The sequence below is a fragment of the Erinaceus europaeus genome, chromosome 18 (assembly GCF_950295315.1).
Source record: "Erinaceus europaeus chromosome 18, mEriEur2.1, whole genome shotgun sequence".
NCBI classification, from domain to species: Eukaryota; Metazoa; Chordata; class Mammalia; order Eulipotyphla; family Erinaceidae; genus Erinaceus; species Erinaceus europaeus.
In genome coordinates this window covers 4,612,891-4,635,013 of record NC_080179.1, presented here as the reverse complement: position 1 = coordinate 4,635,013, position 22,123 = coordinate 4,612,891, and positions in this window count along the sequence as shown.

The following is a 22,123-nucleotide window of genomic DNA, read 5'->3' as shown; positions in this document are numbered from 1 at the left end:
TCACTACTCCGTGTTCCCGTGGCAGTGCAGCTGTAGCCATGGTCAGTGCGTAAACAAGTGAGCATGTTGCAGTAACTCTATTCCAGCCCATCGGCGTTTAGAGAACCCGGGAGTCTTAGTTAGCAGACCCATATGTGTCTGTAAAAGTGTGTGCACATGTGGAGAGAAAGAGTTTCTTCAGTCTGATGTCTCCCAATGGAGCTATTTCGGCACACAGAGAAAGAGTTTCTAGAAGGCTGCTCCCCATCATGGAAATAGTACAGCTCTCTGGGAGGCAGTGCGTTAGCCTAGATCATTTCCACCCACAACTTCCTATTTCCTATATTTTTTTATCGACGTGTGTGTTGAAGTGGTCATAAGATTATTGAGTGTTTCTGGAAAGAAAAGACTGTTTAACCTTTGAACAGAAAGATTTCTCTCTTCGTAGCATGGCTGAGAACTATATTTCTTTTTTATTTGTGATTTAATATTGCTTTACAAAATTAGAAGACAGGAGTATAATTCCACACTATCCCCACCACCAGAGTGTATGTGTCCATCTCCTCCATTGGAAATGGCCGTAGTTCTCCCAAGGTCACAGATTAACTCTGGGGTTAACTCTGTGTGTGTGTCTGGGTTTTTTTGCCCTTTTTTTTTTTTCTCACATTCCTGCTTTCACTTCCTTTCTAAACCACACCTACCCATATTATCACTTTGAGTGCCCTTGCTTTTTTTTTTTTTTTTTTCTCTTCTCTCTCAGAGAAGAGAAACAGTGCCTGACTTCCTCTGGCGTTTTCCAGATTGTCTTCCCTTTCAGTGATGGTATAAAAATAAGATTCCTGGTGACAGATGCTTTAGATCCTGGTGGAATTGGAATTCAGAGCCCTCTGGTCATCTTCCCTTGTTATTTACCCCTATGGGAGTATGGACCAAAATTCTTTCTGGGGTGTAAGGTTGGAGTTCTGGCTTCTGGATTTGCTTCCCTGAGAGTTACACTTCTAGGGTCTTTCATCTGTCGACACATATCATACACAGTAATATTTCAGTGTAATTCACCACTTTGGTGTACTTGCTTATTTAATAATATCCTTGTCCATGGTTTTAATAGTCTCTCATCTTTCTGATAAGCCAATGGAATATCTCACCTAAGGAGCTTTATTTTAAAATAGTTATTAGTGATTTAATAATGGTTTATAAGATTTTAGAGTTATAGTTTCACACTATACTCACTATAAAAAGTTCCCCCATGAAAACCAAAATAACTCACTTGGATAGTGCGATGTATGTAACCCAGGTTTTTTTTTTTTTTTTTTTTTTTTTTGCCTCCAGGGTTATGGTGGGGATTGGAGCCTGCACAACGAATCCATTGTTCCTGGAGGGCATTTCCCCCCATTTTTATGTTGACCTTGTTGTTACAGCCCTTGTTATTGTTGTCACTGATGTTGTTGGATAGGACAGAGAGAAATGGAGAGGGGAAGACAGAGGGGGAGAGAAAGACAGACACCTGCAGACGTACTTCGCCGCCAGTGAAGTGACTCCCCTGCAGGTGGGAATCCCGGGACTCCAACCAGGATCCTTGCGCTGGTGCTTGCGCTTTGCGCCACGTGTGCTTAACCCGCTGCACAACCGCCCTAACACCATAAACCAGGCTTGAGCCCAGGCCCCTCCGAATTGAAGGAAGCTTCAGTGCTCTGGTCTCTTCCATCCTGTCTCTTTGTCTTTCTACCTCGTGTGTGTACGTGTGTGTGTGTGTGTGTGTGTGTGTGTGTGTGTGTGTGTGTGTGTGAGAGATAGAGAGATCATAGCACATGTGGCACCTTCCCATGTTTTGAAGGTGCTCTAAATCTTTTAAAAACCTAGAATTCTATTATCTAAGTTCACACACTCCCTCTTTTGGGCTCTGCTGTTTCTGTTCCTGCCAGCCTTTTGATTTCTCTTTCTGCCCTCATAATACGCAGGTCCCCCAATATTGTTTTAACGACACTGTTTTCTTTGGCATCTCCTGGGTTCAGATATTGCTTCAGTTGAAGGATTTATGTAAACATTCATGGAAGAAGGTGAGTGACAGTCTATTCTGTTTGGGGGATTTATTCAAACTCCACCCACTTATAGTAACCAGTTAGCATAACACCTGTTACTCCCCAACCACAGGGGAGTCGCTTCACAGGCAGTGAAGCAGGTCTGCAGGTGTCTGTCTTTCTCACCCCATTTCTGTCTTCCCTTCCTCTCTCCATTTCTCTGTCCTATCCAACAATGACAACAACAATAATAACTACAATAATAAAACAACAAGGGCTACAAAAGGGAATAAATAAATATTAATATATATATTTAAAAAATAAAATAATCATCTGTTATCAGACATTTATATCCACAGTCTACTGAAATTTCGTATCTAGTTTACGAAAACAATGTAGATTTGCACTATATTTTGTAAGTATTTTCACAACTGTTGAGAAAACATTGATGGACAGAGTTGTTGACGTCATGGGGGAACAGGCCCAGATCCGTTGAAGATGGCCGCCTGTACCCTCCCCTTCCACCAGATCCGTTTCACTAATATTTGCATTGTCCCAGGTTTGATCTTCTTCACGTCACCTGGGTTGTGTCCTGCTTTCTCAGTTCTCAGTATATGTTCCTTAATCTAAGGAATTTCAGATTTGTAAGCAGAATCCTAATACTGGGCTTGAATTGTTAATGCATTTCTAATAGTAACTTTTTTTTTTTTTCAAATACTAAATCACCTATAATACTAGACCAGGGAGACCAGAAGCAACTCGTCCTGTCAGTATCTAAGATATAATTATTCCTAAATAGCATTAAATGACATAAATCATGGTAAGGTCTTTTACAGTAAATGCTAACTATGGGATTTTCAAAGTAAGCCAAATTCCCAAATAGCTTAATTATAACAATAATTGTCTTTTGCCTCCTTAAACTCAGGTCAGCAAGGAACCTTCCTCATTCTCTTTAAAGTCCATATTTCTCCCAGCCCTGGGACCACTGGGGCTTTGCTCATTTTCCCTCAGGCTTCTCTTGATCCAGAACATTTGATTCTGCATCTGCTGAGCTCAACCAAATCAACGCAACATGTTTCACTTCAGACTGTGTCCACAGACTCTAGGTCTGGGGTGTCAGTCTTCTAACTCTGATACTAAGTTACAGATGACATCCTGACTTCCCTGGGCCCACGACCTCACCAATGTGTCCTCGAACCTCACCTGCCCCATTAAGGAAAGACAGAAACAGGCTAGGGGTATGGACTGACCCATGTCCAGTGGAGAAGCAATTACAGAATCCAGACCTCCCACCTTCTGCACCCCATAAAGATCTTTGGTCCATACTCCCAGAGGGATAAATAGGGAAACTTCCAGTGAAAAGGATGGGAAACAGAATTCTGGTGGTGGAAATTGTGTGGAATTGTACCCCTCTTATCTTACAATCTTGTTAATCAATATTAAATCAATAATAAGAAAATAAAAGTCAAATTTAAAATGACCATTACCAAGTATTGGAGTAATAATAAAAGTACCATTTTACTTGAAGTTGTGGAGAGCTCGGATTTAGCTTCTCATTTGACAGTGATGATAGTTTTATTTTTATTTATTTATTCATTTATTTATTTGTTTATTTTTACCAGAGCACAGCTCAGCTTTGGTTTATGGTGGTGCAGGGGGGATTGAACCCAGGACTTTGGAGCCTCAGCCATGAGGACAAATTCTAAAATTAATAAAGGAATGATAATTATTATTGAACTTTATTTAAAAATTTTTTTATTATTGATTTAACAATGACTAACAAGATTCTAAGAGAACAGTGGTATCATTCCACCACCAAAATGCCATGTCCCTAGAACTTTAGTTTTAACTAATAAAAATGCTGGAAATGAATAAACACTGACTTTCTATTTGAAGAGAGGAACACAAAGGCTAGTTACTTAACTTTAACAACTTAGAAAAACAGCCACAAATCACTAGTCAAGTGGCTCGCTTGGGAGATGAAGAGTAGTAGCTGCAGCGTTGCTGAGCCTTACCAAATGATCCCATGCTTAAAGGGCTTGGCAAATGACTTGACTTCCACTGTCCTAGAAGGAATAATGATTGATGCTTGGTAAACAGGACAAATGCGGCATCTACTTACTTACTTTTTGGAAATGTGATAGGCAAAGGTTGACGTTCATGTGATACTTTGGGGATTACAATATTGAGGATTTTAATCACTCATTTAAAAAGACCAGGCTTTGTTTGATCTAGCTCATTGTAAGGTTTTCTTAATATCTTATTTGTATACATTAAAAAGATGAATCCAGTCTAGCCTCATGGACAAGAGCGTACAAAACTGAACATGTTCTGAACGATCCAGATAATCCCTGTTTCTTCTGGAATGGTAAAGTACTTTTCCCTTTTGCTTTTTTGTTGATAATTTTCTCTTAAAGTGGTCTTGCAAAATGCACATTAGGCATATTCTCATATTTCAAGAATAGTAAGTGAGCTGATGTAACTCTAAATTACATTATGAAGGAAGCTAAAGAACATATAAATCATGCCAAAAATACTTAGGATGGGGAGAACCGGATGCCTCAGGGAATTGGTAATTTGATCCAAAGCCTGTCACCTGTTAAAATTTATCCTGGGTCAGTAGTGGCTGAAATCACCACGACTTGACAGGTGTTCAGGATCGTGTATAAAATGAAGTGGTAGACTCAGTAGAGTTCCTATTTGACACGTGTTTGCATTACTGAAGCCACTGCAGCATTAATTGATAACTATGCTGGCAATCCTGATGGAGGTGCCAAGGACTAACTGGCCTGAACTCTCTTCACCCTCCTAATGTGCCTTTTGAAATAGGCTCAAGTGTTCTTGTGTCTCACAGAAGTGCATTTGGACTTGCTCCTTTACTTCTAAAATTGACTATGTTTTTTTTCTTTCTTTCTTTAAGGCAAATTATTTTATTATAATCTCTGAGGAGTGTTATATTTTCATGTTGAAAGCTTTTGTCTATTTTTTTGAATTATCAAATAACAGAAAGTATTAAGTAGACCCCATTCCTTCACTGTATTTTCCCTTGAATTTAATTTAGAAGTGGCAATGTATTCTTAAATATACAAGACAAAAATAAAGCATCTACCTAATAATATACATTTAAATTAAAATTATTTTATTGTAGTTAATAATTGTCATTCAAAAGTTATTGTTTAATATATTAGAGATGTCGGCAACAGAAGGAGAGCACTTGATTATGTTCGCTGGTACCATAGAGTAAGAAGAGTTACTTCTTTTTCCTCTCTAAAATATTGTGATGGTATGTGGATATCTATGAATTTGGCATTAGGCAGGCCAGCAACAATATTTTATATAGGCTAAACACAGAAACAATTTTGAATAATTTTGTTAAATGCAAATTTCTACCCTCTAGCAAGAATTCAATTTCGTTGCTTAGAGAATTACTTTATAATGCTCCTAAGTTAGAGGACATGTAGTTTCCTAAATATAACTAGCAAATCATTCCTGAGGCTTCTTTCAGAATGAAAGGAAAGATGAAAAAGAGTGAATCTTCTCATAGGTGTAAAGTGGTATCTAACAAAAGCGAAACATGGTCTGAGCATGGAGTATTGCATTCAAAGCAAAGGACTGTGGGGGGAGGAGAAAGAGAGGGGGCAGGCAGAAGAGAACTTGGGGGTCTGGTGCATAAGAAAATCATTCTTAGGTGTCAATGACTGCACTGTACAGCATTAACCTCCTCAATAAAAATGTTTCATTTAAAAGAGTGAATCTTAACTGTATTGGTTTACAAGCAAAATACTGATGGCAGAAAGTCTTAATCAGTTTTGCAATTGAGGCAAAAAAAAAATTAAGTCTAAAGATTAGCATCAAGGTTGATAACATACTTTTGCAGACCAGCTAACCAAAGTGGTGGGCTTCACTTGCAGTCAAGAGACAAGCCCAGTTTGCCTATTTCTGACGTATCTTCACAAATTTATCATCGATGTTTTATAAGATGCGTGGCTTATTGACTTGACAGTAAAAAATGGGTTAACTGTAAATGAATTATTTCGTTTTGCATTGTCATTTTTGTCTAACTACTACACACGGTCATCAAATATGCTTCAACAGAAACAGCAAATATGCTTCTGTAGCTTCTGCACTTACTGACACCTTTGCTTACGGTGGACCATCTCCCTAGAGTCTGCTTCCTTTGTCCTGTCCTCCCCTTCCTGTTGGCCCTTCCCACCACAGCAATTTCCAACTCATCATTCCAGATTCAGAGTGTCTGTAAATTTTCTGTTCCTCTCACCATCTCTACCATCTCTTTCCAGTTTTGTTACTCTCCACTGTAGGTAGTATTAATTATAATAGTTTTTGTTTTTATTTTTATTTTTTTGAAAAGTTCAAACACATCTAGAAATAAAACAAACAGTTCACTGAATTCCCAGTGACCTGTCGCCCAGATCTCATCATTTCACTTCGTGACCAATATTGTTTTATCTGTCCCAGTGACCTGTCGCCCAGATCTAATCATTTCACCTCATGACCAATATCGTTTTATCTGTTCTGTTCATTCATCCCTGGCCCACACAGGTTTTCTGAAAATCAAATGTATTAAGACCTCATTTATAAAAAGTGACCCGTTTCCTAATGGTTCTATACTTTTTCAGTGAAAAATGTAATGCAAAGTTTTAAACTATGATAGGACAGCAGATATTTTCAGTTTTAAATTTCTTTTACTAATTAACCATTGATCGAAAGTGCTGGGTTATTTTTCTTACTCAAAACAAGAAGACTCACTGAGGCAACTATCAAGGCATCTTGCTACTGTGTCCTGGCAAGATGCTGGCTAGAGCTCTCTTGGAAAGATTACAGCGTGCTCTCGCCAACTATGTGCTCCCAGAAATCAGTGTGGCTCCAGGCCATGGAGCAGCAGAGCTGATTTGATCTTTGCAGCGTGTTTGGATTTAGAAAAGTCAGGACTTAAATCAAGCGGTATTTTACAGGATTGAAAAGCCCAGAAGATTCTTTTTTTTTTTTTCTAGTTAGATGAAGCTGCCACTGAGTAAATGCGACCTATATGTAGACTTGAAATAAGTTCTTTTAATTTAAAAAAGTATTCCCATTAAGCATTTTTAAAAAAAAAGTCATCAATGGCATATAAGCCCATTACCCTTTGACCTGTCAAAATAATTTGATTAAAAGTTCCAGATTGTTAAAGTGATTTTGAAATGCCCTGGATTTAAGACTTTAGCTACTTTTCATTTTTGTTGAAATTGATTTGTTGAAAATTACAGGGGCTCTACTTGATTCTTACTTTGGGATTATGTCACGTGGACTCAGATGTGCTGCTGTTTCTAGCACTTCACTTTGAGCTACCCTTAATTCAGTGTCACAGATACTGAGGCGCTAGAATAAGTCCTCCGTGCACCTTTAAGGAGGACAGATTGGACAAAACTCCTAGAAGAGCTTCCCAAAAGATCGAGTACACAGATTATATTGGCAAAGTGCAAGTCTTCTTTTTAAAAAAAAAAAAAATTCATTATTTATTGGATAGAGACAGCCAGAAATCGAGAGGGAAGGGGGAGACAGAGAGGGAGAGAGACAGAGTGACACCTGCAACACTACTTTACCACTCATAAATCTTTCCTCCTGTGGGTAGGGGCTGGGGGCTCGAACCCAGGTCGTTGAGGATTGTAAAATATGCGCTCAACCAGGTGCGCCACCACCCTGCAAGTGCAAGCATTTTCTTATCTGTGATGCAAACACACAGGAACTGCTCTATGTGATTAAGCAAATTGTGACAACTTATAAAAGACGTTTATATTAGCGAGTCGGGCGGTAGCGCAGCGGGTTAAGCGCACGTGGCGCAAAGCGCGAGGACCTGGGCAAGGACCCCGGTTCGAGACCCCGGCTCCCCACCTGCAGGGGAGTCACTTCAGAAGCGGTGAAGCAGGTCTGCAGGTGTCTGTCTTTCGCTCCTCCTCTCTGTGTTCCCCACCTCTCTCCATTTCTCTCTGTCCTATCCAAAAACAATGACATCAATAACAACAACAATAATAACTATAACAACAATGAAAAACAAGAGCAACAAAAGGGAAAATAAATAATATTAAAAATATTTTTAAAAGATGTTTATATTGCGTTATAAACTATCTTTAGAATTTATAACAACTATCAACATAAAACACAAGTTTTTAACATTTATTTTTATGATTTTTATATTATTTATTTCTTATTGGATAAAGACAGAGAGTAACTGGTAGGGAGGGGGAGAGAGAGACAGAAAGCCACCTGCAGCCCTGCTTCCCCACTCGTGAAGCTTCCCCCCTGCAGATGGGGGTCAGGGGGGCTTGAACCTGCAGCCTTGCACATTGTAGTGTGTGCACTTACCTAAGGGCACTGCTGCCTGGTCCCACATTTTTGTTTTTGTTTTCCTCTGAGATCTGATAATGATGTTGATAAATGGGAAAAGTTCCAGTAAGGCCTGAGATGACTTACTCCCTAGGGATTGGAACTCCTTCTTGTCTAGTCAGCCTTGCTTCCTTTTGTCTGTCTAAGATCTGACCCGATTCTTTGCCATGTCTACTCAGACGAGAAGATGGATATTCCCACATTCCCACAGCAGTATTTATCTGAAACAAGCACTGTAGTCGTTAGAACATGTCAAAGATTTTAGACATGACCTTCATCTGCATCGGAGAGACCATCACTTCAGTCAAGTCAGCCATGGCTATTACAAGTAACTTGTATAAGAGATCCCATGCAGGACTTGGAAGAGTCCCTTTGCATGAACTCTCGAGTTTTAAGGTACCCATACTCTTCGAAGAGAGAAGGCAACATTAACACAGATACAGTGATCAGCGACATAGTCACTGAATGAACTTCAAAAATCAGGGCAGAAAGGGGACCTGCACCTAGTATTATGAAAGTCACATATCAGGGAGTCGGGCGGTAGCGCAGTAGGTTAAGTGCATGTGGCGCAAAGTGCAAGGACGGAGGTAAGGATCCCAATTCGAGCCCCCGGCTCCCCACCTGCAGGGGAGTCGCTTCACAGGCGGTGAAGCAGGTCTGCAGGTGTCTGTCTTTCTCTCCCCCTCTCTGTCTTCCCCTTCTCTCTCCATTTCTCTCTGTCCTATCCAACAACAATGACATCAATAATAACTACAACAATAAAACAACAAGGGCAACAAAAGGGAATAAATAAATAAAATAAAAATAAAAGAAGAAAAAGAAATTCACATATCGGTGTGGTGTTATATTAAAACAAAAGAAAGAAATAGAGAAAGAGAGAGAAAGAAAATCAGGGGCTGCTGGTGCTACAAGCAGTAGAGTGCACATGTTATAATGCACAAGGATCTGGGTTCAGATCCCAGTTCCTCCCAGTAGGAGGAAAGCTTCAGGAATGATGAAGCAGTGCAGTACTACAGGCCTCTCTCTCTCTCTCTCTCTCTTTCACACACACACACACACACACACACACACACACACACACACACACACACACACACACACGTGAATTTTGTCTTTTTAAAACCAGAATGTGAAATGGTAAAAAAAAATCCTAGATGTCACCAAAAAAAGCATCTTGGTTTGGGGGTGGGTGGGTGGATGGAAAGGACTATTGTTCTTTTGCAGCATTTCTCATTTTATGAAGTTTATCTCCTTACCCTGTTCGGCTTACTCAGATGACTCTGGAGCAGGACGACTGGCCTAGCTTCCTGACACTGCAGAAGGAGTCTCTGGTCCTCCTTCATAGGCTTTCCGCTGAGATGGCATGTTTGCCATGACCTCAGGGCCTTCCTCTTAATGCATCTGCTCAACTGGAAGCCCTGGAGCTGGCACCTCCTACATGGGCAGGCACATACTACCTCCTACTACCACAGCCACCTGGTTTAGGGCGTGGACGGTGCCTGCTGTTGTTGGCCTTACTGTTCTATCAAGGTACGAGGTCTCTGTATGTGGCCATCCTCATCTACGTCTAGCAGTCACATCAGTAGCTACGAAAAGAAGCACTCCCTCCTGGGAGACCTAGTCACAGCTTCTCAAAAACTGAAAAGTTCAGGATACGATGTGGATGCCCTTGACTTAGGCACCTGCTCAGTTAATTCTAAACAACTGTTCTGGCAACAGACTGGAAATAGGCTATGTCAAGTAAACGAATTCCATCAAAGCTTTCTGACTTTTTGGGCTCCATGGGATTTGATATTCTTTGATTCTCTTGGACTTGCATGGGTTTTTTTTTTCCCTTCAAAAGGGAGAAAAGATATTTGGATGTGACCTATCACTTTTTCACTCCCTTTGTCTCTTCTTCAGTCCAGAAAAATAACTATGCCATACCCCATAGTTCAGGTAGTGGTTTTCCCCTACTTTTCTAGGAGTGATAAGTAATGAGCTTCATGGTTTCCTTGTAATGATCAAAATTGTGTGGGAGGGAGAGGACTAACCATAAAAGGACAGTGAGTAAGGAGGCAAATGTTTTACAAACTCTCTATTTCATTTTAGTTGAGATGTTGCTCTTTTTCTGCTTCCTTGTGTGCAGCCTGCAGACCTGCTTCATTCACTGTTGTGAACCATCTCCACTGCCGGTGGGGAGCCTGAGGCTCTCTGATCCAATACCTGAGCTTCATACTATGTGCACTTAACCAGGTGTGCCACCGCCTGGCCCCTTCATGTTTCTGAAGCAGTCTTAGAATGATAGTAAGAATGATATTCTAAAGCCAAACTCCTAACTTCCAAACCTAGCCCTGGTACTCATTAATTGTACCAACTGGATGAAGTTTTTTTTTTTTTTTTTTGCCTCCAGGATTATCGCTGGGGCTCAGTGCCTGCACCACGAATCTACTGCTCCTGGAGGCCGTTTTTTCCATTTTGTTGTAGTTATTATTGTTGTTGTCATTGCTGCTGTTGTTGTTGAATAGGTTAGAGAGAAATCAAGAGAGGAATAGAAGACAGAGGGGGAGAGAAAGATAGACACCTGCAGACCTGCTTCACTGTTTGTGAGATGATCCCCCTGCAGGTGGGGATCTGGGGACTCGAACCTGTATCCTTACGCGGGTCCTTGAGCTTTGCGCTATCTGCGCTTAACCCACTGCGTTACTGCCCAGCCCCTGGATGAAATTCTTTCGCAACCTATGGTCAAAGATTTTTCTATAGGACAGGAATTAACAGTAGCTCTAAAGCACTTGAACAGTCCCTTATTGGCAGTGCTCGAGTCATTATAGATCATCATACTTGAGTTCTTACCATTTCTCTTCTCAACTAGTAAAACAGATCACTTTTTAAATTGACTTTTTGTGATTTAATAATGGTATACAAGATTAGAATGTCACAGAGGTATAGATCCACACCACACCCTCTGCCATGCTGCCATGGCTCTGTGCCACCCCCTCCCCGCCCCATCTGTGCTCTCCAACGCAAGGGTAAGCGTCATCATTTTCACAGTTGTAGCAACAAGTCTCCTGCTTTTTCTTCCTTCTAATTTCTTGTGTTTCAATGACTTCTATTGCATATGTGAGCAAAACCATTTATATGCCTTTCAGAGAAATACACATCATTTGGTAACAGATATAAACTATAGCAATAAGAGCCTTTGAACGCAAGAATATGAATGAGTTGAGGAATTACTGTATTCTTGGCATTGTTGAATGGGCTGTATATGGCAACCTTAGACACTCTCTCAATCAAATTAAGAAACTCCAGGGACTGTAAATGATAAGGATGAAGCAAGATAAAGGGAAAGATGTAGGAAAGACTGAAAAGTACTAGAGAGAAAAACACAACATTAAAAAAGGCACAGTGGGAGAGCAGGCAGCCGGTGGCGCGCCTGGTTGAGCCCATGCACAACAGTGCACTAGGGCTTGGGTTCGAGGGCCGGGCCCCCACCTGTGGGGAGAAGCTTCACGAGTGAAGCAGTGTGGCAGGTGTCTCTTGGCCTGTCTCCCTCTCTATGACTCTTCCCTCTCAATTGCTTTCTGCCCTATCTAATAAAAGAAAGTTAAAAAAAGAAACTGCAAAAAAGGTACAGTGATCCGTTAGCATGTAAATGTGCTATATATATATAAGAGCATTCTATAATATATATGAGTGTGTTATATAAAAAAAACTTAAGATTTTCTTTTTTTAAAAAAAAAAATTATTTATTTATTTTCCCTTTTGTTGCCCTTGTTGTTTTATCGTTGTTGTGGTTATTATTCTTGTTATTGATGTTGTCGTTGTTGGATAGGACAGAGAGAAATCAAGAGAGGAGGGGAAAGACAGAGAGGGGTAGAGAAAGACAGACACCTGCAGACCTGCTTCACTGCCTCTGAGGCAACCCTTCTGCAGGTGGGGAGCCGGGGGCTTGAACCAGGATCTTTACTGGTCCATGTACGTTTAACCCTCTGCGCTACTGCCCGACCCCCAAGATACTATTTTTAAAGCTGTCTATTCTTTGCTTGAACAGCATCTATCCATCTCTTCCGCCCCGTTCAGACTTTAAGGTTGTCTCATATTCTACGGCTTGTATTTCTGGGTCTGTTTTACTGCTACCACCTTGTTGAGAGGTGCATGTTCCTTGCTTCTTTCTCTGTGGCACTCACTCCTTCCAATAATTCTGCAAAGCAGACCTGGTAATAACAGACTCCTTTAGTTTTTGTATACCTGGTACTTATTATTATTATTATTATTGCTCTTACAGAATTGGATGATAGTCTTACAGGGCAAAGTGCGCATGGCTGGTGGCTGTTGTCTTGTAACACTCTGAACATGCCATCCCCGTCTCTCTTGGTTTCCATGGTTCCAGCTGAAAATTCTGATTTGAGTATGACTGTATTACCTTTCTAAGTCACTTTCTTTTTTTCCCTAGTGCCTTGCAAACTTTTTTCTTTTCCTTGACTTTTGATAATTTCACAATGATGTATCTTGATATAAATCTATTGCGTTAAGGAATTTGGAAGCTCTTTTTGCTTCCTGAATATCTACATCCTGACCATATCCAAGATTTGGAAAATTTGACACTATTATTTTTTTATTATGATATCTACTTCTTTCTCTCCTCTCCTTATGATACCCTGATAGTTCTGACATTGATGGAGTAATAATTCTTTTAGATGGAGTCTTCAATCTGTCAAAGAGTTGTTTCATTTTTCCTTAACCTTTTCCCTCTATCTGCTTTGAAGTCAAAGAATAAGCTCATTTATCTTCTATTCCTGAGGTTTTATCTTCTCTATGGGATGGCCTATTTTCTTGACTTGCTACTTGAGACTGGAATGCATTCAAAATGTCCTTCACACCATGTAGCTCTGCTGTCATGTTTTTAATTTTTCTACCAAGTGAATCTTTGACATCATGGATTTCTTTCTCTTTTTTTTCAATATTTTATATATTTATTGGATAGATAGAGACAGAGAGAAATTGAGAGGGGTGGGGGAGATAGAAAGGAAGACAAACAGAAAGACACCTGCAGCCCTGCTCCACCACTGGTGAAGCTTCCCCCCTGCAGGTGGGGACCAGGGGCTTGAACCTGGGTCCTTGTGCACTTGCGTAGTGTGTTTCCTTAACCAGATGCACCACCGCCTGGCCTCCATGGATTTATTTCTTAATCCACTTGTCCATATTAAATTGAGAGTTTTGTATTTCTTCAAATTTCCTGACAATGCATTTCCTAAATTCTTTCTCTGAGAATTTATATGGATCTGTATCATTAAGTGCCTGGCCACCATTTAGATTTTCCAGTGCTGGTGTTTTCCTAGTTCTACCCTCTTATTATAGGACCCACCTGCAGGGGCGTCGCTTCACAGGCGGTGAAGCAGGTCTGCAGGTGTCTGTCTTTCTCTCCCCCCTCTGTCTTCCCTTCCTCTCTCCATTTCTCCCTGTTCTACCTAACAATGATGACATCATCAACAACAATAAGAACTAGAACAACAATAAAAAAGGGCAACCAAAGGGAAAATAAATACATAAATAAAAAAGAGAAAGAACCAGACATCACTCTGGTACATGTGCTGCCAGGGACTGAACTCGAGACCTCATGCTTGAGAGTCCAATGCTTTATCCACTGTGCCACCTCCAAGACCACATCAAATGTTTATTCATTATTAAAGGCATTATCAATGCTCCCTTCATATTTAAATTTTTATTAAATTCCGGTAATATTGAGATGACTTTCCATTCTTCTTCCATTGACCCTTTGTATACATTAGTTACATTTTATTAAAGTTGACTGTTTACTTTTCTGCTCTTACTAGACTATGGAAATTTTGAGGGAGAACCATGGATTATTCCTCTCTTGTTTTCTCTCTATAGTTCCTGTAGTAACAGCTAAGATGCAAATCTGATAGACTAGTACACACATGTAAACAGAATTGATGTTATTTCAGAATTATCACTGCATTTCTGAATTATTTTCATGTCTTCCAGTTAGTGGTAAGTGTGTGTGTGTGTGTGTGTGTGTGTGTTTATTGGGGGGAAAATTGTTCCTTAGGGAGAGGAAATGATATATTAGGTGACATGATTTAAAAGTGTTATGACTTTTGGAGAAGGATGTATAACTTTTTCCCTCCTTTTAATTCATGGAGGAAAAAGATCCTGGCTTCAGAAAAGGCAGGGAGCACTGTCCTGGAAGAACTTAATTGTTGTGGACTGTATTAACCAAATAGAACTTAAAATATAATAATAGTAGACTTTAAAATTATTTATTAGGGGCTGGGGAGATAACATGATTATTATGTAAATAACTTTCATACCTGAGGCTCCAAGGTCCCAGGCTCCATTCCCAACACCACTGTAAACCAGAGCTGAGCAAAATAAAAATAAAATAAAATATTTGTTGGAATAAGTGAGTGAAAATGGCTAGGATTTCAGATCACTTCAGACTAAACAGAAACCCTATTTGCAGTCATTCTACTGTTTACATATTTATCTGTATTGATTATTTGATTCCAAGGAGAGTTTGATTTGCTCCTAGGTATCCTGCTAAATTCCACCGAATAACTTTCTGAATCTAATGGCCAATGTATTTTTCAGGATTATCCATTAGGCAACATTCCACACTTCATATCTTTAGATAAAGATGTTACAAATGGTGACAACTTGACTGCTGTTTAAAAAATAAATTGAATTCCGTGGTCTGAGAGGTGGCACAGTGGATAAAGCATCGAATTCTCAAGCATGAGGTCTCAAGTTCAATCCTTGGCAGCACATGTACCAGAGTGATATCTGGTTCTTTCTCTCTCCTCCTGTCTTACTCATTAATAAATAAAGATTTTTTAAAAAAATAAATAAATTTAATTCCTACCTCACACTTACAAAAAAATTAAGTTGAGGGGCCGGGTGGTGGCACATCTGATTGAGCGCACCTGTTACAATGCACAAGGACCCAGGTTCAAGTCTCCAGTTTCTACCTGCAAAGGGAAAGCTTCACAAGTGGTGAAGCAGTGCTGCAGGTATCTCTCTGTCTGTCTATCTTCCCCCTTTCCTCTCAATTTTTGACTGTCTCTATCAAATAAATAAATATAATTAAAACATTTTTAAAAAATAAAAAATAATAATAAAGTTGAGATATGAAAAACAAATGACAAACCATAAAACTATTAAAATAATATGTAAATGCATATTGAAGTATAAAATCTAATGGAAAAGGTCTAAGTATAACACAAGATTAGAAGCCCTATAAGACAATGAGTGATAGCATCCAAGTATTTTAAATTTTGCATTCAAAAATCTAGAAATTAAAGACATTGCCAATTTAAGATCAAACTCATAATAGAACATAGGTCCTGGTAAATTAAAGACATTCTCAATTTAAGAAGACTTAACTCATAGGTTCTGGTAGATTTTAGACCTCTGAGCAATTTTAATTTAATGCTCAATAAAACACATCTACAACGTTGAATAACAAAGTCAAATAAATAAATAACCAATAAAAATCTGAGAGAAAATTGTTACAGCTATTTTCATAAATATGTAGATTTGAATACATTTACATGAATATATATGTGACAGTGATCAAATAGAAGAAAACAATTAAAAGACAAAAACCACCCACTGAAATGGAAGTACAGATACATTAAATGAATAATTCTATAAAAAATAGAAACAATTAAAATCATGATTAGATACCACTTTTACTTATCATATTAGAAATAGAAATCGTATAGGCTTGTGAAGATAGATAAAATGGACACATTGCTAATGGGAATATAGACTGGTACAATTCTTTTTTTATTTGTGATTTAATAATGATTAACAAGACTGTGAGATAACAGGGGTACAAATTCCATACAATTCCCACCACCATAGTTCCCTGTCCCACCCCCTCCATTGTAAGCATTCATATTCTTTATTCCTCTGACCAAAATTCTTTATGGGGTGCAGAAGGTGGGAGGTCTGGCTTCTGTAATTGCTTCCCCACTGGACATGGGCATTAACAGATTGATCCACACCCCCAGCCTGTTTATGTCTTTCCCTAGTGGGGCAGGGCTTTGGGGGAAGTGAAGTTTCAGGACACACTGGTGAGGTCACCTGCCCAGGGAAGTCAGGTTGGCGTTATGGTAGCATCTGAAACTTGGTGGCTTAAAAGCATTAAGATATAAAGCAGAACAAATTGGTAATCAGGAACCTAAAGACAAGAATATAGCAGGTGAGACTTGGGCTCTTCATGTTGGAGGAAGGCTGGTGCAATTCTAAGGAGTAGAAATTGGCAATAAGTATTACATATAATAATATTTTTTCGGTTCAGCAAAGGGAAATTCCACACATATATATATATACACACTGAAACATCCACATAATATGGTCCTGCTCTTCAATTCACATGGACACCATTTTGTAAGTAGCACATCCATCTTGTAAAGGGAGACAGCCTGAGCCCCAAGCAGACACTGTGAGAAGGACAGAATGAGACGTAGAAAGAAGCTAAGTCTTTGATGTTCTGTTTTGTCAATAGATGTTGCCAAGTTCCAGGCTCTCGCGCAAGTTCTGTCCTCAAATGGACATGGCTGTTTTTGTCCTCCCCCAGTCAAATCTTTAGTCAAGTTGGGTGGAAATGGGGTGTACACTGTTCCTAGTTTATTTTCTATCAACAAAAGAGAAAAACAGTTGACATGGCAGCTGCAGGGCTATTACGCCAAGGAAAGTCTCATTCGGTGAACTTTGTTTTGGTAGATTTTAGACTTTTGAACAATTTTGCTGTCTCTAAACTCTAAAGCACATTTACGAGTGAGGAAAGAGTCTCCCCTGCTCTTGTTTCATTCGTACCCCATGGTTTCTAGAATGTAGAGAGCCCAAGATAACCTGAGGGCCTTCAGTATAATCCATTTAGTGTGCAGGTGGCCACATAATTCATACAATTACTTAAGTTCCTGAGAAGTAGACAACTTCTGCGGAAGCTCTCCCTGGAACTGGGGTCAAGAAATTGCCTGACCGATTGCCTGATTATCCCATCTGGCAATTTGGGTTTTTCTCCCAGCTTCACTTTAGTGTGTTTATTAGTGAATCGACGGTTTATACTTGATTTTCACCTTCCTAATTCTCTGTCAGCATAATGAGCCTCTGCTAGTATGATGTTGCCAAACATCTCCTATTGACATTCCCACCCACCCCCTTTGGATGGCCCAGAGGTAATGCCAAATCCTGAGCTGAATGGGAATAGAGCCAAGAGACATTTGGCTTCTTAGAGTTAGTGTCTGTGGGAGCGGATCTGGGAAAGTCTTATGGAGGGTTCCTGGCCAAAACCGCAAAATCAAATTTTGTTCTGAAAAGAATCCTTCACAAAATAGGATCTTAAAAAAACCAAAAGCATAACACTTATAGGAAAAAAAAAATTTCTTGTAATGGAATAATCCTGAATACTTAGGAAAATAAACTCAAAAAGTGAATTATTATTAAGAATTTTAAAATATTTTTTTATTTAATGTTACCTTCAAGATTAAGTCAAATTCATTCATCAACCTTTCTCAGGAGAAATTTCCAACAGATTTTAAGACTAGAATCTAGTCTTAATAGATATAGATCTAAGTTAATTCCAATGACTATTATGTATGGTGGATATGTAAAACAAGTAAAATTTTATTCAAGTTAATCTAAAAAATTATATTTATTTTCCTTTTTGTTGCCCTTGTTGTTTTATTGTTGTAGTGATTGTTGTTGTTGTTATTGACGTCGTTGTTGGATATGACAGAGAAAAATGGAGAGAGGAGGGGAAGACAGAGAGGGGGAGAGAAAGATAGACACCTGCAGACCTGCTTCACTGCATGTGAAGCGACTCCCCTTAAGGTGGGGAGCTGGGGGTTCAAACCGGGATCCTTACGCCGGTCCTTGCACTTTGTGTCACGTGTGCTTAACCCGCTGCACTACCGCCCGATTCGCTCAAGTTAGTTTTTAAAAATATTATCCACCTGGGTTATCACTGGTACTGGGTGCCTGCACAACAGATGCACCACTCCTGATGGCGATATTTCTTCTTTCCTTCTTCCTTCATCTCTTTCTCCTTTCCTCTCTATTTTTCTTTCTTTGTTCTTTTTCTTCCTTTTTCCCTTTCTTTTTCCTTCCTTTTTCATTTCATTCTTTCTTTTTGTATAGAAATTGAGAGGAAGGGGTAGAGAGGGAGAGAGAAAGAGAGAAATAGGCTTCACCACTCATGAAGCTTCTACTCCCAAACCGACAGGTAAGGAGCAGGGGCTTGAACTCAGGCCTTTGCCCATGGGAACGTATAGACTCTGCCAGCTGTGCTGCTGCCTGGCCCCTTCAAGTCAGTTTTTAAGAAAGTAAATATGAGTGTGTTTAATTAAAAAAAAAAACTTTACTGCAGGACAGTAATAATATCCTAACACTGTGTCAAAAGCTTTTCTTTCATATAGTAATCCAAAATTGGAATTAAAGAAAACTAAGTACACATGTCATTGTCTCATTACCAGGTCATATATTTCTGTATCAGTAACATTTAGTGTGATGTTAAAACACAGCTGAAACAATCCAAATTTCATGACGGATTCTGAGATAGTTGTCATTGTCGCACATATCTTTGCTTTGAAATCCTCTGTGGGGGTCGGTTGGTGGCGCAGTGAGTTAAGCGCATGTGGCGCAAAGCACAGGGACCGGCGTAAGGATCCCGGTTTGAGCCCCCGGCTCCCCACCTGCGGGGGAGTCGCTTCACAGGCGATGAGGCAGGTCTGCAGGTGTCTGTCTTTCTCTCCCCCTCTCTGTCTTCCCCTCCTCTCTCCATTTCTCTCTGTCCTATCCAACAACGAACAACATCAACAATGGCAATAAGAATAACCACAATGAGGCTACAACAACAAGGGCAACAAAAGGGAAAAAAATGGCCTCCAGGAGTGGTGGATTGATGGTGCAGGCACCGAGCCCAGCAATAGCCCTGGAGGGAAAAAATAAAATAAAATAAAATAGAAATCACTCTGTTCTTGACAGGATCTTATATAAAGTTTTTCTTATAGGAAAACTAGTCAAAGATACATATATACTTCCTCTATCTAGTATATTAAATGAGCAGCCACTTCTGGTTTTTTTCTTTTTATTATTGGATAGATAGAGAAATTGAGAGGGGGGAGATAGAAAGGGAAAAGACAAACCTACTTCACCTCTCATAAAGCTCCCCCCACCCCCGCCTTGCAGGTGTGGGCCAGGGGTTTTAACCTGGGTCCTTGCACACTGTAATATGTGCACTTAACCAGGTGCACCACCACCTGGCTCCCTCTCTCCATTTCTCCCTCTCTCTCTCTCTCTCTCTCTCTCTCTCTTATTGCTAATCTGCATTTAGGTCTTTAGGAATCCATATTGATCTAGCAGTCACTCTAGCATCTTAGAACGCTTGTCTGTGATCTAGAATCAATTCACTGTCTGACAGGAGAGAACTTCCCACCTCAATTCTGGCAAGTGCCAATTAGGTGATCTATAAGGCCGTTTCTGATTCTCACAGACTGTGATGATAAACTGTTTCCATCTCTCTGTACACAATGCAATGCTTTTAGCCACCGGTCCTCAGACACCTCATTCATACCAACTCTGCCCCGTCACTAAAGTGCAGTGACAATTTGCTGCAGTAACCAGTGCAGCGTCTGCATAAGGCGTGTGAATTATAAAAGTGCAAACAGCAAAAAGCACAACTGCACTCTTCCCTTGGAAGTGGTGAAGAATCGTAACCATGTGTAAACTGGTGGTGCGAACACATCCGTCCACAGCGGTACCTGCTCCTGTTGCTGCCCCACAGTTCTCATCTGCAAACCGGAGCACACTAGCGTGTCTTCCACTGAGTGTGGCAGAAAATTCTTGACCCGAGTGGAGTTCTTGGTTAGTGTTTCCACTGGACATGAGCTCCTAATTCCTTTTCTCTCTTTTCTGTCTTTCCTCCTTTTCTTTCCTTCTTTTTTCCCTCCCTTTCTTCTTACTTTCTTTCTTTCTTTTCCTTTCTCTCTCTACTAGTGTCTTCATAATGATCGCAAGATTGTGTGATAAGAAAGGTACAATTCCATACAATTCCCACCACCAGAGTTCCACATCCCATCCCCTCCATTGGAAGCTTTCCTGTTCTTTGGGAACCTGGACCAAAGATCTTTTTGGGGTGCAGAAGGTGGGAGGTCTGGCTTCCGTAATTGCTTCTCTGCTGGACATGGACATTAACAGATTGACCCATCCCCCCAGCCTGTTTCTATCTGTCCCTAGTGGGGCAGGGCCCTGGGGAGGGGAGGTCCCAGGACACATGGGTGAGGTTGTCTGCCCAGGGAAGTCAGGCTGACATCATGGTAGCATCTGAGACTTGGTGGCTGAAAAGCATTAAGATATAAAGTAGAACAAATTGTTTGGTAATCAGGACCCTAAAGGTAAGACTAGAGCAGATGAGATGTGGGGTCTTCATGTTGGAAGAAAGTAGGAAGTCTGTTTTAGGTCTATTCCAAGGGGCCCATGACTTTACTAATTTTCGCCTCAGTCCAATAGTTAAAATGCACGTGAGATGAAAGTATTGTCTGGGAAGATGGTGTCAGAGTTGGGAATAGGACTAGAAGGCAGATCAGGGGAGAGAGTAGCTCCCAATTATGGGAAAGGTATATAAATTCCTATGTGTGTGCTCCAGGACATTCACAGATTCTGTGAAATATATGCACAATTAATTTTTTTTTTCTGGTGACAGTATTCTTTGTTGTCAACGTGTTTCAAAAGGCTCATTCACTATCCAAAATTAATCCTGTGGTTTAAGCTAAGTAATTTTTTTCATAAATAAATTTTAATTTTTGAGATAGAAGTAAGTCTAATTTAGTCACTACAATGTTAAACACCTTCTTAACAAAATGCAGCTCTTCTGGCACAAAAATGCAAAAGCCAATTTGAATATCAAGAGAATAGTAGAATTTGGAAGATTTTTGTTTGTTTGTTTTCATTTTATTATTGACTAGTGTGTGAGAACTATTGGAAGATATTCAGAATATCCACAGCAGTATGCTGCAGTGAACCTTATGAAATAGTTTCTGAAAATCTTGGGCATTTATATTATGCATCTCAAGCGAATATTCTTGATGTACTGAAAATGATGTGCTGCGAAAGCCCCCTTGCCTTTTCTTGGACTTACGCAAACTAGAAAAAGAACGAGATAGTTCCATCACAATACTGACTGATCATCGCACTCTCTGCCATGGTTATAGTTCCTGTTTTATTAGCTACTGCCAAACTGATGGAAGGGGAGGAGAAGAGACTTATCACATGGAGAGGCTGGCTGACAACCTCTGAGACTATCCTAAGGCCCCATGGTGTATTGTAGAATCCTGAGACTGAGCCATAAGAAACTGAAGGTAGGGAGTCGGGCGGTAGTGCAGCGGCTTAAGCGCAGGTGGCGCAAAGCACAAGGACCGGCATAAGGATCCCGGTTCGAACCCCGTCTCCCCACCTGCGGGGGAGTCACTTCACAGGCGGTGAAGCAGGTCTGCAGGTGTCTGTCTTTCTCTCCCCCTCTCTGTCTTCCCTTTCCTTCTCCATTTCTCTCTCTTCTAGCCAACAACAAAGACAGACAAGAAGAATAACTACAACAATAAAACAAGGGCAACAAAAAGGGAATAAATAAATAGAAAAGAAACTGAAGGTATATCCTTTCCACAGTCCCTGCCATAGATGTCAGGGTCCCCAGTTATCTGTACTTCAGAGTCTGAGGTACGTTAGTGTCTTTGCCAGCCTAG